Genomic DNA, 17032 nt, shown 5'->3' on the forward strand with positions numbered 1-17032 from the left:
ACTTGCAGATAAAGTCAGGCCTAGAGAGGTGCTGTTGTTGTTGTTGTGTCCGACTCTTTGTGAGCCCCATGGACTGTAGCACACTAGGCTTCCCTGTCCTTCGCCACCTCCTGGAGTTTGCACAAACTCATGTCCATTGAGTCGGTGATGCCATCCAGCCATCTCGTCCTCTGTCACCCCTTCTCCTCATGCCTACAATCTTTCCCAGCATCAGGGGCCTTTCCAATGAGTCAGTTTTTCATATCAGGTGCCCAAAGTATTGGAGCTTCAGCTCCTGAGGTTTTCCTAAATTCACTGGCTTGCTAGTGGCCAGGGCTTAGAACCTGGGTCTCCTGTTTCCTGGTGGACTGGGTGTTTTTGCACTTTGCAAGCTTGCCTGATAATAAATAGCACACACACTCCCAGTGCACATACAGTTAATCCTCTGTTGATGTTCTATCATCACATATAACTTAGCCAACAATTATTTCTTCAGTTGAGAACTTGACATTAGAGAACTCATCCCTGGCACATAAGATTCTTGCTTGTTTATAAGTTAAGATTTAATTAAAATCCACTTAGTTTTTTTTATAAACCAGAAGAGATGGAAAAATAAATATGCAAAGCAGTGAATTTAATTGTGAATTGATGAGGCCACTGTTCTGTGAGTGTCTGTCTTTGTTTTGTTATCGACGATGGGTTCCATTCAATCTTGCTCAGTTTGTAAGCTCTAATGAAGTCCATGTGTTTGTCACTGACACCAGCATTAAAGTCTGCATTTGGCTGTTGAGGAGAATGGTGAAACAGCCCAGAAGGAAATGTCTGACATTCCCTGGATCACTCAAAGAATTGTAAATGACCTTCTGGGACTGAAAATAAAGGACCCCAAAGGTCTCCTTGTGATAGGAAACACTTGTAATGGTGACAGCAATGAAGCCATAGTTATCACTTTGATTGAAAAGCAAAATTAGGGACTTCCCTAGTGGCACAGTGGATAGGAATCTGCCTATCAATGCAGGGGACACGCGTTCACCCTGGTCTGGGAAGACCCCACATGCCACAGAGCAACTAAGCCCGTGCACAACATCTTCTGAAGCCCTCAAGCTCTGGAGCCTGCAAGTCACAGCTACTCAGCCTGTGTGCTGCAACTACTGAAGCCCACACACCTAGAGCCTGTGCTCTGCAACAGGAAAGCCACCGCAGTGAGAAGCCAGTGCAGTGCAACTACAGAGTGGCCCCCGCTCTCCTCAACTAGAGAAAGCCCGTGCAGAGCAACAAAGATGCGGTGCAGCCAAAAATTAAAAAATAAATTTAAATTAATGAAAGAAGATCTGTCATGGCACCTACTCACAAATCAAAATACATACCTGGTGATTCAAATTCACTCTTTTGCTCAACTAATAGCCCGGGTGTCACATGATTATCAGTTTGTGGGATCTTAGTTTCCTGACCAGGGGTCAAACCTGCACCCTCAGGAGTGGAAGCACAGGGTCCTAACCACTGGATCACCAGGGAATTCCCAAAAACAAATTTAAAAAATTAATGAAAGAAGATGTTTCCCTGGTAGCTCGAGGGTTTCCCTGGTGGCTCAGATGGTAAAGAGTCTGCCTGCAGTGTGGGAGACCTGGGTTCCATACCTGGGCCAGGAAGATCCCCTAGAGATGGAAATGGCAACCCACTCCACTCTTCTTGCCTGGAAAATCCCATGGATGGAGGAACCTGGCAGGCTACAGTTTATGGGGTCGCAAAGAGTTGGACACGACTAAGCGACTTCACCTTCCATCCCAGTGAAAGAAGATGTGTCCCGGCATCTATCCACAGATCAAAATATTTGTCTGGTGATTCAAACTCACTCTTTTGCCCAACTGATAGACAGCTTGTTACATAATTAAAATCTCTAAAAAGTGCAATTTCGCTTCTAGAATGTGGTTGAAAGCAAGTCTCATTTTTCAGTTTTATTTCATTTTGTTTATTAGGCCTATAATAATTGCTTCTAGGTCATGGTGTTATTTGTGACACGACATCTAGCTGGCTTCTTTCTCACTAATGATAATTCTCCTACCCATTAGGGCCTGATACAAAGCTAAAGAAGTTTTCCATCCAATTATTATCTCTCTTGAAAGAATTTTGGAATTATTTATAGAGACTAACACAAAAGATGTGCTCTCTTTTTATTATAACAAGGTCCTTATGTTACAGATGGTTCTGCTAAAGAAAGCTGAGGCTACTTGCCACTAACCAAATCACAAGATCATGAAGACAGGAGAAATTATATTTTGCAGTGTAATCCTCAACCACATCTGATCTTTCAAAAATTCAGAAAATCCTGCTAAAGACTGTACATCGTCTCTAGAGATTCAACTTTCTGCACAGACCCGTAGCTCAACAGATGTCTGTTGATTCACCCAGAAATTCATCCAGCTGTCCTAACTACTTCCATTATTCAAGGAGTGCTTTGTCGCTGGTTTCTTCCCTCCAGCAGCAGATGAGAGCAGCCACTACATTCTTTGTTAAACAGCCCATGGCGTTTTCATAGACCACAGTAGTCACCAGGCACTTCCTCAGTTTTCCTTTCCTTTATCCTTTCCATGCTCTTCAGAGTGCAGTTTAGCACAAAGGTGGACTAGTGGACCACTGTCTTCTTTCTAGATGAATCCTTGGTCTGCCGACCTGGGAGACCTGTTCCAAGTTAGCCTATTTAACATGTAAGATAGAATCTTATTAAAGAAAATTCTACCACGAAATAAACTCATCAGTCACATCTATTTATGTATGTAATCAGACGGTCTTAGCTCCAGTAAGTACTCAAAGAAAACGTTATTTAAAATGAGAGTTGCAGCGTTTACTTCTTTTTAACAAACCTTGCTTTCTGTCCAATTTCCCAAAATAAAGCATGAGCTCCCTCTGCTGAGTGAATGAATATATGAGACCGAATGTAAAACTTTTGTGCCATGCCTGTGATGCCAGTAACTTCTTAGAAACATAAGCAATTGTGGAGTGTAAAAAATATTTTACTTTTTAAAATCCATGACTATAATATGGGGTAGAATGGAAAGGTAGAGGAGAGTCATTTACAAGATACAGATTCATTAGTTGAGATTTTTTTCCCCCAAGCCTGACTCCTGCAGGACACTTTGTAACCACCATTGATGGGGGCACCAGGAAATGTGTATACAGCTACCCTACTACCTGGCTTTGATCCTTCATAGCACTGATCATATCTGATTTTATTGTACTTATTTATTCATTGATCTGGTGATGGCTGTCTGTCCCTGCTAAAATGTTGGCTTCCTAATAGAGAAGACCTTGTCTGCTCTCAGCCCCTAGAACAGTGCCAGGCACACAGTAGGTGCCCACAGTAAGAATATTTGTTTACTGGGTGGAGGAAGTAAGGGAGGCAGGGAGTCAGGTCAGCATTTTCTGAAAGTGTCCCCTAGGAATATGATCCCATTAGAGGACAATTCAATTCCAGTCAAGCAGAACTGGACACAAATTAGTAGGAAATGAGAGAAAGAAAGAATCACTGAAGGCATAGCGAAGTGGGGTAGAATTCAAGCTCAACCTTAAAGATGGGGAGGGTTTGGTCAAGTTAGAGAAGGAAACAAGCAGTGTGCTAAGCATTGGGATGCAATGGTCTTTACAAAAACACACAGGCCCCACCCTAAGGAAGTCTACAGTCTAAGAGTGAAGACAGATGTAAAACAAATAATCACACAAACTAAAATTTCAACTGGACAAGTGCTCCAAAGCAGAGGTGCACAATGCTAGAGGAACAGATAGCAGGACGGTCAATTTTATAGAGGAGTTAGGGAAGGCTTTTCCTAGCTGAATCGAAGGCTGTGTGCATGCATGCTAAGTTGCTTCAGCCATGTCCAACTCTGTGACCCCATGGACTGTAGCCCACCAGGATCCTCTGTACGTGGGATTCTCCAAGCAAGAATACTGGAGTGGGTTGCCATACCCTCTTCCAGGGGATCTTTCCAACCCAGGGATCAAACCTGCTTCTCTCCTATACTGGCAGATGGGTTCTTTACCACTAGCACCACCTGGGAAACCCGATCAAAGGCTAAGCGGGGATAATCAGGTAATGAAGATGTGCTATTGTTTGCTAAGTCGCTTCAGTCGTGTCCTACTCTTTTCGACCCCATGGATGGTAGCTCGCCAGGCTACTTTGTCCATGGGATTCTCCAAGCAAGAATACTAGAGTGGGTTCTCATTTCCTTCTCCAGTGGATCTTTCTGATTCAGGAATCTAACCTGCATCTCCTGCATTGGCAGGCGGGTTCCTTACCAATGGCACCACCTAGTGCCACACATTTCAAGGGGTGGAGATGGAAAACAGTGCCACTGCAGGACCACGAGAGGAGAAGCTAGAGATGGACACAGCACCGAGGAGGAGGGGCCCTCTTTGTCCAGAGAGCAAGAAAGGGCTCTAATGGCTTTCACAGTTTTTCAGGGATCCTAAGCTATTTTGACTTTGTTTTTCTTACATTATTTACAAGAGGGTCCGCAACAAGTGGGCTTCCCAGGTAGCTCACTGGTAAAGAATCCGATGCCAATGCGGGAGACACAGGAGATGCAGGTTCCATCCCTGGGTCTGGAAGATCCCCTGTAGGAGGAAATGGCAACCTACTCCTGTATTCTTGCCTGGAAAATCCCATGGATAGAGGACACAACTGAGCACACACACACACACCACAAGAAGTATGTGTTACTTTAATAGTAAAAAAAAGGGACATTTATGAAAGAGAAAATGTCACCATATGCCCACTGGAGCCTTCTTTTGCAACTTGCCTTCTTCCTCTCCAGGCCTACAGCAGCTGATGAAGAGATCTTGCTGTCAGGCAGGAGAGCCTGCCAGGGGCCACCACACAGTTCCCAGCCTGGGAGGTGGCCGGGGGGGGCGGTGGGGCTGCAAGATGCAGGCGCGATCCACTTGAAAACCTGGACTGCAAGAAGATAATGGCTCTGTGCTCTCTTGGCCTCCCATCCGGGTGTGGGTACCTTAGTGAGGAAAGGTTGTTTCATTCAGTATTGCTGCTGTTTCCCACTACATCCATCTGTGCTTTCCACATGGCCAGGGTACTTAATTTCTGACCTTGTGGCATAAGTCACTTAAATGACCAGGTTTTAAAGGGAAAGGGGGGCATGACCTTCATGGTCCCCCCGTGCAGGCCCCAAATCTTCATCTGCCATTGTCTGGGGGTGGGGACGTTTATCCTGTTCTTAAGGTCAATATCAACAGCCCTCATAGGGACTTGGGAAGATCCCCTGGAGGAGGGCATGGCGATCCACTCCAGTATTCTTGCCTGGGGAATCCCTATGGACAGAGGAGCCTGGTGGGCTGCAGTCCATGGGGTAGCAGAGTTAGACATGAGTGAGTGACTAAGCACACAAAGAGAATCTTTACCTTGTTGCCTTAAAAGGACAACTAGTGGGTTCATTGAGATCAATTGACCTGGTCATAAATATCAATGAGAATGACATAATTCATTCGAACTTTTAGGGTAATTCTATACTATAGTAACTACAGTATATCATATATAGCTATAAAATATTCACTATGAAATATAATCTACATGTGAATAACATACTGCAGAATTACCCTTGTTACCCTCCATGCCTCTGTATGAAAGAATTGTTGGGTTGTGTCTGCAGCCCACTCTTAACCTTCCTCTTTGAATGCTGGGGCTTTGCATTCCTGTAGGCTCCATCTGGAGCCTGTTCTGTTCACATTCTACCTGCCTGAGTTAGAACGTCTGTCTCTGTGAGGGCCTTTAACCGCTGATGGTTATCTCAGTCTATCTGCAATCCACCATTCAAAGTGATTTCCTCAAAGATGGAATCCTCACCCCTGGCCTTCCCTGGGGGGCACCTTCCCCAGAAGGAAAGTTGTGACTGTGTGTTGCTCACAGGCCATGGTTTCTCCACCCCCACTCACATCTGACACCCTCAGTCGTTATCAGCTCTGTGCTGCCTGCATCTGTACTGCAGCCGCAGGGAGGGTTCATAGTGCCTTGTTGGGAAAAGTTTTACTATAGTGGAATCCCCAGAAGAGGATTCATGAGGATCACAAGACATCTTACCTGATGTCAGGAGCCTTGTGGTTGTTCAGTCGCTAAGTTGTGTCCGACCCTTTGCAAACCCATGGACTGCAGCATACCAGGCTCCTCTGTCCTCCACTGTCTGCCTCAGTGTGCTCAGATCTATGTCCATTGAGTCAGTGATGCTCTCTAACCATCTCATTCTCTGCCTTCTTTCTCCTTTTGTCTTCACTCTTTCCCATCACCAGGGTCTTTTCCAATGAATCATCTCTTCACAACAGGTGGCCAAAGTATTGGAGTTTCAGGTTCAGCAGCAGTCCTTCCAGTGAATATTCAGGGTTGTTTTTTTTTTTCTTTAGGATTAGCCATTTTTATCTTGCAGTCCAAGGGATTCTCAAGAGTCTTCTCCAGCACCACAATTTGAAAACATTCTTCAGTGCTCAGCCTTCTTTATGGTCCAACTTTCACATCTGTACTTGACTACTGGAAAAAACATAGCTTTGACAATATGGATCTTTGTCAACAAAGTGATGTCTCTGCTTTTTAATACACTGTCTAGGTTTGTCATAGCTTTCCTTACAAGGAGCAGCCATCTTTTAATTTCATGACTGCAGTAACTGTCTGCAGTTATTTTGGAGCACAAGAAAATAAAATCTGTCACTGCTTTCACTTTTTCCCCAACTATTTGCCATGAAGTGATGGGACTACTAGATGCCATGAGCTTAGTTTGTTTAATGTTAAGTTTCAAGCCAGCTTTGTCACTCTCCTCTTTCACTCTCATCAAGAGGCTCTTTCACTTTCTGCCATTAAAGCAATATCAGCTGCGTATCTGAGGTTGTTAATATTTCTCCTGGAAATCTTTATTCCACCTTGTGATTCATCCAGCCTGCATTTCACATGAGGTACTCTGCATGTAATTTAAATAAGCAGGGTGACAATATATAGGCTTGACGTACTCTTTTCCCAATCTTGAACCAGTCAGTTGCTCCATGTCCGGTTCTAACTGTTGCTTCTTGGCCCACATCAGGTTTCTCAGGAGACAGGCAAGGTGGTCTGGTACTCCTATCTCTTGAAGAATTTTCCACAGTTTGTTGTGATCCACACAGTCAAAGGCTTTAGTGTAGTCATCAAAACAGATGTTTTTCTGAAACTCTCCTGCTTTCTTGATCACCCAACAAATGTTGGCAATTTGATCTCTGGTTCCTCTGCCTCTTTGAAACCCAGCTTGTACATCTGGAAGTTCTCAGGTCACATGCGGCTGAAGCCTAGCTTAAAGGATTTTGAGCATTACTTGGCTAGCTGCGAAATGAGCACTGTTGTATGGTAGTCTGAATATTCTTTGGCATTGCCCTTCCTTAAGATTGGAATGAAAAACGACCTCTTCCAGTCGGGTGGCCACTGCTGAGTTTTCTAGATTTGCAGGAGTCAAGAGCCTATTGAATATAAAATACCTAGTTTTATACCAACCTTGTCAGGTAAATTAATTGGAAAAGGAAGTTCCCACAGGACCAGCCTGTGATAAAACTGAAGGCAAAACAGAGCACATCTTGTTATAAACTACACAAGAAAAATTGGTCTCTTTTCACTTGACTTTTGACCAAAAAATGTTTTAGCCAATCTTATCCATCAAGCTGGCTTTTGAATGTCTTTTACCTCTTACCATGGATCAAACCCCCTTCGAAGGGTAAAGATTTATTGCCACAAAAGCCACAGGTTTTGAAAGAACATCCCCCACCACAGTCTCCCCAGATGTCTTGAGGAGGACAGCACTGATGAAATAAATGTGTGGTCTCTGCGTGGAGACTACTTCAGGGAGCATAACATCTAGTAGCCCATCTGTGGTTCAGGATTTGGGTTGAAAATAATCACTTGACTTCATAACTGTCTTTCACTGATTGATGCTATTTATCATCGTTATTTGTATTTCTTTTGTTCTCATCACTGTTCTCATAAATAACACACCTGTGTTTACCACTGACCCTCTTGAGATATTTCAACTCTTTCAGCTCATCCACATGCTCTTGCCCTCAACGTACCATCTGTCTGCCACGGTCTCATTCACTCAGTGCCTCAGACTGTTCTGCCTGCTGAATCAGCCCCTGTGCCTCGGCAGAGTGCTTCCCAGAAACTGGCTGAGTCCTGCTCTGTTAGCACAGGTGGAAGGCTGCTTCTTCAAGGCAGGGTCTCAAGATACCACTGGTGGCAACTGCATCATGGGAGAGCCAGCATGCTATGTGTGGTCATTTTCAATTCCATTTTCACTTTAGAATGCCTTTTTATCCTAAGATTACTACTGGATTAATAAGGTGTAAAGCTGTTTCAGTAGTAGACTCCTCTGCCCATGGGATTCTCCAGGCAAAAATACTGGAGTGGGTTGCCATTTCCTTCTCCAGGGGATCTTCTCAATCCAGGGATCAAACCTGGGTCTCTTGGATTGCAAGCAGATTCTTTACTGTCTGAACCACCAGGGAAGGCCTTTCAATAGTATATGGTGCCTTTAAATGAATGCTTCCCCCTCAACCCCACCATGGAAGAAACAGAAATTTCCTTTAAATGATCATTTTCTTGCTAGAGCAACACATGCAAGCCTTAAGCCAGGTCAAATCTAGTTCTGTTTTCATTCCTGTCTTTTACAAGGTGCAAGATTATTAAGTTTATGATATCCATTTTCATCTGTCTTGGTTGCTTTATCTCGAATTGGATTCAGCACAATAAAAATAGCATTTGCAGTAGAAACTTTATACACTCTTAGGTTCAAACAATAATAACAGATTAGATGTTGATCTACAACATTCAAGAGTTTCAGATCATTGCACTATTTTCTTATACGTCTTCTTTCAAAGTTCCAAAAACGTAAGATCCTTAACATACTTTGCATCACAAATCATATTATTGAAAGAGACTAATAAACCTATGTTATAGGTGAAGAGAGTTAAGGTCCAAATAAATGCAATTATTTCAACAAGTTTTCATAGTGAATGGGTGGCAGAGCCAAGACCAAAACTCTCAAATAATAAAAATACTGAAACCAAGTAGTGTATTCTTAAATGCTTGAAATAAAATGTTTGGGGTTGGCAGAAGCCCACCAACAGAGCACAGCATAGACCTTCTCTCCCACCTCTGTGTATTTCATGCTCTAGTTTGAGGAAAGTGGCTTTTTCTCCAGTGTGATTTCTGTCGTGACAGAACCAAGATAGCAGATATGTTATCAGTCCCTGCTTTAGTGACAATGAGGAATCCGGTGGTGGCTGGCCAGATGCTGTCTCCAAGTCAGAATGTGATCTACCCATCAGAGCCCAGTGGATGACAGCACCTCAGTTCCTAGGTTATGGAGTGGGGCAGCTGTCTAAGCAGGAAGACAGCATTTAAAGCACTGGTGCTTGAATCTGGAGTTTTTCACTAAGAATTCTTTTCAATAGTCAATAAATTAGGGCAAAGGAGAGCAATGAAACCAAGAAACTGCCCAAAATTCTTATTTGCATTTCTAAGCAAATACCGGGGCTTTCCTGGTGGCTCTGACAGTAAAGAATCTGCTTATAATGCAGGAGACCTGGATTCAATCCCTTGGTCAGGAAGATCCCCTAGAGGAGGAAATGGCAACCCACTCCAGTATTCTTGCCTGGAAAATTCCATGGACAGAGGAGCCTGGCGGGCTATAGTCCATGGGGTCACAAAGAGTTGGATACCACTGAGCAACTAACACTTTCAAGCAAATACCACCAACTAGAGCTACATCAGCTGCATGATTTGGGGGGTTGGAATGAGGTGAGACTGGAAGGGGACGATAAAAGATAAATTCAGAGAGTAGATGTAAAGGACTAGGCTGAATCAGCTCCCTTCCCAGCCTCCAGGGTCTCCACCAGCTCCCCCTCCAGTCAGCTGCCTCCAGTTCTTTCCATGCTGGCTCCCTTTCCTCCTGGTGTCCTCTCTGCCCTCCCCTGGGTCTCACATTTCACACCTTCCTGTGCTTCCCAGTCCCTCCCTCAGGACTCAGACTCCAGCTTCCATCAGTTAAGCAGGGGGGGTGAGGGGACTGGAGGGTGGGGGGATTGTACATGTGCCAATTCAGACACTTGTCCTCAGCTCCCACTAAAGAAGTTAGTCTTACAACCAACTCAGCTGATAGTGGAGACAGATTTTATTAACCTACCTGTGCTTATTCAGCAACACAGATTAGTTTTCTGGGAGCATTTTTGTTTAGTCACTAAGTCATGTTCAACTCTTTTGAGACCCCGTGAACTGTAGCCCACCAGGCTCCTCTGTCCATGGAATTTCCCATGGCAAGAATACTGGAGTGGGTTGCCATTTCCTTCTCCAGGTGATCTTCCTGACCCAGGGATTGAATCCACATCTCCTGCATTGCAGGCAGATTCTTTTACCACTGAGCCACCAGGGAAGCCCCTTTAGGGGCATAATAACACCTTTTCTTATCCATCGCTTGGAGTCAGAAGCTGCTGTGTCAGTGGCTCAGACTGTAAAGAATCTGCCTGCAGCGCAAGAGACCCAGGTTTGATCCCTGGGTCAGGAAGATCCCTTGGAGAAGGGAATGGCAACCCACTCCAGTATTCTTACCTGGAGAATTCCATGGACAGAGAAGCCTGGTGGGCTATACTCTATGGGGTTGCAAAGAGTCAGACACAACTGAGCAACTAACACTTTCACTTTCAGATGCAAAAGCACTTTAAAAATCCTCAGAGAGGTAGGCCCTTCCCTGCGTATAGAACCAGGAAAAGTATGGACTAAAGAATCAACTTAGAAATGTATGTGTCTGCATATGCACATACATTTTGTGCTTTCTTTTTATAAAAGTAAGACATGCCCTTTCACGGACATTTGACAAATATGAAAGGACATAAGGAAGGATACTGAAATCTCCTGTAAACCCAGCACCTATACACAGCCACGGTCAAAGGATTTTGAAAATATTAAAAACTTAATTCTCTTACCAATCTAAACTAAGCATACATGAAAAATGTATTTAACTCGTTACTGAGGGAACCAGCAAGATGGTAAAACTGAATGAAAGTGAATTGAAAGACCATGTGTACAGGCACTGAGATAACAAGGAAGGAAGACTGCTAGATACAAAGATGGTTCATATCTTGCAGAGAATAAAACCATAATCTTTAAGAGCAGATATAACTTGATTAGCTACTGGGGAAAAAATCCACATGTTGTCATGTAACTTCACAGAGTTCAGGCTCTTAACCAGGAGTAAATACAGTTGTTCTGCTTATCTGCAGTTTCCCTTTTCTGTGGTTCCAGTTACCCCTGGTCAACCACACTAGGAAAATATTACATGGAAGGTTCCAGAAATGAGCAATTTGTAAGTTTTAAAGTGCACCAATTTGAGGAGCATGATGAAATATCTTGGGAGTCCCACTCCATTCTGGCAGGGACAGGAATTATCCCTCAGCTCAGCATTTCCTTCCTGTTAGTTACCTACTAGCTTTATCATAAGGACATATGTATTGGAAGAAAACAATATGCTATTATTCAGTACTATCCACGGTTTCAGGCAACCGCTGGGGTATCTTGAAACAGATTCCCTTCAGATAAGAGGGAACGACTATAATAACCTAAACAGGGGAATGTTTCCCTAGAGAATCAGATAATCTTTGGGCAAGTCTGCTAGACTGTTCTGATGACATGGAAAGGACATACAGTTCTGCTTTTTCCCAAGTTTTGCATAGTTTTTCTTAACAGATTATTATGATTTTAATAGATTTCCTCTAGTTTTAAGAGTTTTTAGAGTATATATAAATATGTGAATAAATAAAACATATTTTTTCCAAGTAATGATGATGTTGTGTATATAACCATACCTGTTTCTTTTTCTCACTTTATACTGTATCAGGAACATTTTTCCATGTCACTAAATAGTTTTCAAAAACTGTTTTAATGGCTATGTTTTTTATTCAGATGTGCTGCAATTTGTATAACCAATCCCTTACTGTAGAGAACAAATAGTATGTTAATGAATATTCTAGTATACAAATCCCTGCATTCATTCCCACTTATGTCCAATTCCAATTAGTTTCTAGAAGTGAAGTTTCTGTCCACTTTTTAGGTCCTTAATACTTATCGTCTTTAGAAAGATTATTTACACTTACACTTTCAGCAACTGAGTATGATTACATTTATTTCATCACCCCTTACTAACATTGGGGGTATATATATTTTAATACATATATATTATTTTGTTATCTCCCACGGGATATAAAACAACACAGGTCATTCATCAGGGCTGGAAAAAAAAAAAAAGAGAACAAGGAACCATGGAGGAGGCACTTCAGTCATTGATCGAGTCACTGAAGATCAATTCTTAAGTCCCTCTTCATCATGAAAGTTTTTAAGATACTGATGCTATTTTAATTGATGATGCCACTTCTATAGAACTTGGGTACAATCAACATCTTAATTCTTCTCATGGAAGTTAGTAAAGAGACGGACTGCCCATAACATCAGACTCAGAGAGGAGTGCGAGGATTTATGAAGGACCTTGAGTCCTTGGTCAAAAATACTACTGGTCCCATAGACCATGGTAGACATTTGAGAGTTTGAATAGGAAGGTGATAGGATCAAAATTTCCCTTTAGTGAACCTGGCAGTGCAGTTTGGATTAAGTGTCCACTAGAAACAAGGGCAAAGGTCATTTTAGTATGCCAAGTGAGAGATAGTGCCTGGTACCTTGGAGTAGAGAGGAGAATACAGGTACAAGTAACTGACTAGGTGTGAAGAGTAAACAAGAATCAAAGAAAACCTTGAAATTAGAGATTGGCAAGGGATGAAGGTTCAAGGGGCCAGTAAGGTATTTGGGGTCCTGACCCCCAAAATTAGAAGTCAGTTAGAAGGAAATTCTGGTGCTTTTGTTACCAAAAGGTGTGGGGTCTGGGTGCTCCACGCTCAAAAGCCAATAAATAGGCCAAGTTCGTGGAAAGGAAAGTTTACTTTATTTCAGATGTTGGCAACTGGGGGGATGGGGACTATATGCAGAAACAGCACAGTCATCTCTAAAAGTCATCTTCAAAGTGGTCATCGGTGGTCTGACCAGAGTCATCTTGGTTGTTTTAGGTACAGTTAATCTTCAGTTCCAGGATCCGTTTGTTTCCATTTCTTTGAGGCCAGTTCTTGGAATTGTAGCAGCTTATGTCATGGGTACAGTCTGGTCATCACATAGTTAACTTCTCCACCTGGGGTTTTAGTATCTATAATAGAGCTCACAGGATATGGCTCAGAATATTATCTATAGCCCTTGAGAAATAAAGGTCCTTGACTATGCTTAATGAGTGCATTGATATTATTTGGTCTCCTTTATTTGGACTATTTTCCTTTTTTTTATGCATTTCTCATTTCTCTGATTAAACTTATTCTTCAACTAAAGTTTTCCACAGACAAAAAGCAGGCAAAGGACCTGGGAGGAGCGGGGGCAAGGACCATAGAGTCCTGCTCTGTTTCACTTTGAGAAATGCTGAGGCTAGAGATGTGGTTTTGGGAGAAGCCACGTGAGTGAATGATGTCACCAAAGGAGAGACTAATATCCGAAAATCAAGTTTTAAAACATATATCTCATCTCCCTCAGAAACTTTCAAGTAAAAAGACAAATACTTTAAGACCAGAATCTGAAGTAAAGGTGTGGAGAGAAAGGGAATTGGTCCTGTGATTATTAATGAAAATTATAGCCATCAAACTCATGGAGATGAGATGGAGACAGACAGACAGAGAATGAGAGGCCTGAAGACAGAATCTTTGGCACCACTTTTCATTGGAGTTACTGTTAAAGTCACAGTCTTCTATCACAGAAAGAACTAAAATTGGAGAATCTAATAATTTTAGGGCTTCCCTGGTGGATCAGTGGTAAAGAGTCTGCCTCCTAATGCAGGAGACATGAATTCAATCCCTGGGTCTGGAAGATACCCTGGAGAAGGAAATGGAACCCTACTCCAGTATTCTTACCTGGGAAATCCCATGGACAGAAGAGCCTGGTGGGCTACAGTCCATAGGGTCACAAAAGAGTTGGACACAACTGAACAACTAAAACAGCAATAATGATAATTCCAGGATACCCATCCTAGACGTTCAGGGGTATGAATTCAAAAGCTGCCCATTTATAAATATTTCTGATATCAGGTCAGTTTAAAGTTTATGTTGATGGGTTGATCACTACATGTTTCTCCAATTGCCCTGATACTTTTCTGCACCATCTCCACCTTCTTGAAGGCAAAAAATGTTTTAATTTCTAATACCTGTGATTAATTATAGATTCCTGCAGTTTTTACACTCTACTTCACTGAAATTTAGAAACAAAAAGATTTTATCCTCCACTTCTTCCCTCTCCCCTCCCTTCCCATACCACATCTATTCTCACAGCTGAGGCACCCTGTGGATTTTAAAGAGGCCTCTTTCTTATTTTAAAATAGGTGTTTTGTTTTTTTTTTTACTTTTCACTGAAGTATAGTTGAATTACAATGTTGTATTAATTACTGCCTAGATGGTTGGATGGCATCACCGACTCGATGAACATGGGTTTGGGTAGACTCCGGGAGTTGGTGATGGACAGAGAGGCCTGGCGTGCTGCAATTCATGGGGTCGCAGAGAGTCGGACACGACTGAGCAACTGAACTGAACTGAACTGAACAGCAAAGTGACTCAGGTATACATATACATTCTTTTTCATATTCTTTCCACTATGGTTTATCACAGGGTATTGAATATAATTCCCTGTGGTATGAAGTAGGACCTTGTTGTTTATCCATTCTGTATATACCAGTTTGCATCTGCTAACACCAAACTCCCCATCTAACCCTTTCCCACCACCCCCACTTGGCAACCACTAGTCTATTTTCTATGTCCCTGCTTCTATTTCTGTTTCATAGATAAGTCCATTTGTGTCATATTTTAGATTCCACATATAAGTGATATCATATGGTATTTGTCTTTCTCTGACTTCACTTAGTACGATAATCTATAGGTCCATCTATGTTGTTGCAAATGTTATTATTTCATTATTTTATAAAGCTGAGTAGTATTCCATTGTATATGTACCATATCTTCTTTATCCATTCATCTGTCAATGGACATTTAGGTGGTTTCCATATTTTGGCTATTGTGAATAGAGTCGCTATGAACACAGGATTACATGTATCTTTTTGAATTTTAGTTTTGGCTGGGATATAGGCCCAGGGGTAGAAATGCTGGATCATGTAGTAATTCTAGTTTTAGTTTTCTGAGGAACCTCCAGACTGTTTTCCATAGTGGCTACATCAACTTACACTCCCACCAACAGTGTAGGAGGGTCCCCTTTTCTCCATACCTAAAGAGGCCTCTTTCAATGGGAGCTGGTTGTGGTTTGGGGTGGGTTTAATCTTTCCAGTAAATAGATGGAAGATGAACAACTGGTAGGTGTGACTGCCAAAGTGCAAGTTTTTATGAGCTGGGTAAAGCCACCCCTGCCTCCCTGGCTTCATTGTAGAAGTGGATTCATGCTTAGGTGAGAATTATTATCATCATTAGGTGAGAATTCACTCTTAGGTGAGAATTATTCTTATCTAATGACTGACTTTTTGCTCAAGTCAATAACTCAATAATAATCATTTTCTAGTTTCTGAGAACACACCAACGAAACCAGGTAGGGAAATGGAGCCAAATGTGTGGGAGTTTTTTCAACTGCACATAATTGCTCAGTTGTCACATGTATAATAATAGCTGCCTGTGAGAACTTCGTCAAATTAAAATGACTCTTTGTAAAAATCAAAACAGGAAACCAAATGTTTCTCCCATGACCTAGAAGAAAACAATATTAACACTAAGGGCTTCCCAGGTGGTGCTAGGGCTGAAGAACCCGCCTGCCAATACAGGAGATGTAAGAGACACGGGTTTGATCTCTGGGTCAGGAAGATCCCCTGGAGAAGGGCACAGCAACCCACTCCAGTGTTCTTGCCTAGAGAATCCTTTGGACAAGAGAAGCCTGGGTGGGCGACAGTCCATAGGGCCACAGAGTTGAACGCAACTGAAGCGACTTAGCACGCAAAATGCACTATATTCAGTTTTGAATATATTTAAATTAACTGTCTCTAAAAATAAGACCCTCTGGGAATTGCCTGGCCATCCAGTGGTTAGGACTCTGCACTCTCACTGCCAAGGGCCAGAGTTGGATCCTTTGTTGGGAAACTAAGATCCCTCATGCCCCATGGCAAGGCCAAAATTAAAAAATTGTTTTTAATTTAAAAATAAAAGTAAGACTCTCATATGCTTGCTGTGTTTAGCAAGGGAAACGCACTTTGGAGGATGGAAACATTTTTACATGGTGCTGAAGCAGAGGATAAAGAAGTGGACATACATCTGTCAAGCCAGCATGCAGCATTTACACAGGTGAGTACATTGCTGGTCATGACTTTGAGATCACAATGCACTTCTAAATGAGGTATTGTCATTTGCTGTGGAACCCAGGTATAAGAGCTAGTGGTTGGTCAAATGTTAAACATCAAAATAAAGGCAAAGCCCAGTCCTGATGTATGATGTGTACCCATCTCTTCTAGTCTCCTCCAAAGGTCCTCCTCCCCTTCTACCCTAGCTGCCTCTTACTTCTCAAAAAAAAAAAAAAAAAAAAGGAATAATAATAATAATTGAGGTCATCAGGTAAGAACTGCCCCAACCCCCATCTCCTCTCCCCAACCCCACCACGCACATGGTCTTAGATGGTGAGAGGTCCTCCCTCCTTTCCAGGGTCGGTGTTGACACTGGCTCCTTGTCCCACTCACTCTCCACAATTATCCCTTCAATGTTCCATACCTTTAACTTCTCTTTTCTTTACTACCTCATTCTGATAATCTCAAGTCTATCCCATCCATCCTTAAAAGTGACCCTCTATTGATTCTGCTTCCTCCTCAAGCTATTGCTTCTTTCTCCTTCCCTTCAAAGACAAGTTTTTATAGCAGTTTCCCACATTTTCTACTTCCTTACTTTCCATTTATGCCTCAACTCACTGCTCTGCCAAGGCCACGAGTGGCTT

Source organism: Giraffa tippelskirchi, chromosome 3 (genome assembly GCF_054371585.1).
Source record: "Giraffa tippelskirchi isolate mGirTip1 chromosome 3, T2T-mGirTip1v1.2.pri, whole genome shotgun sequence".
In the NCBI taxonomy this organism is placed as follows: domain Eukaryota; kingdom Metazoa; phylum Chordata; class Mammalia; order Artiodactyla; family Giraffidae; genus Giraffa; species Giraffa tippelskirchi.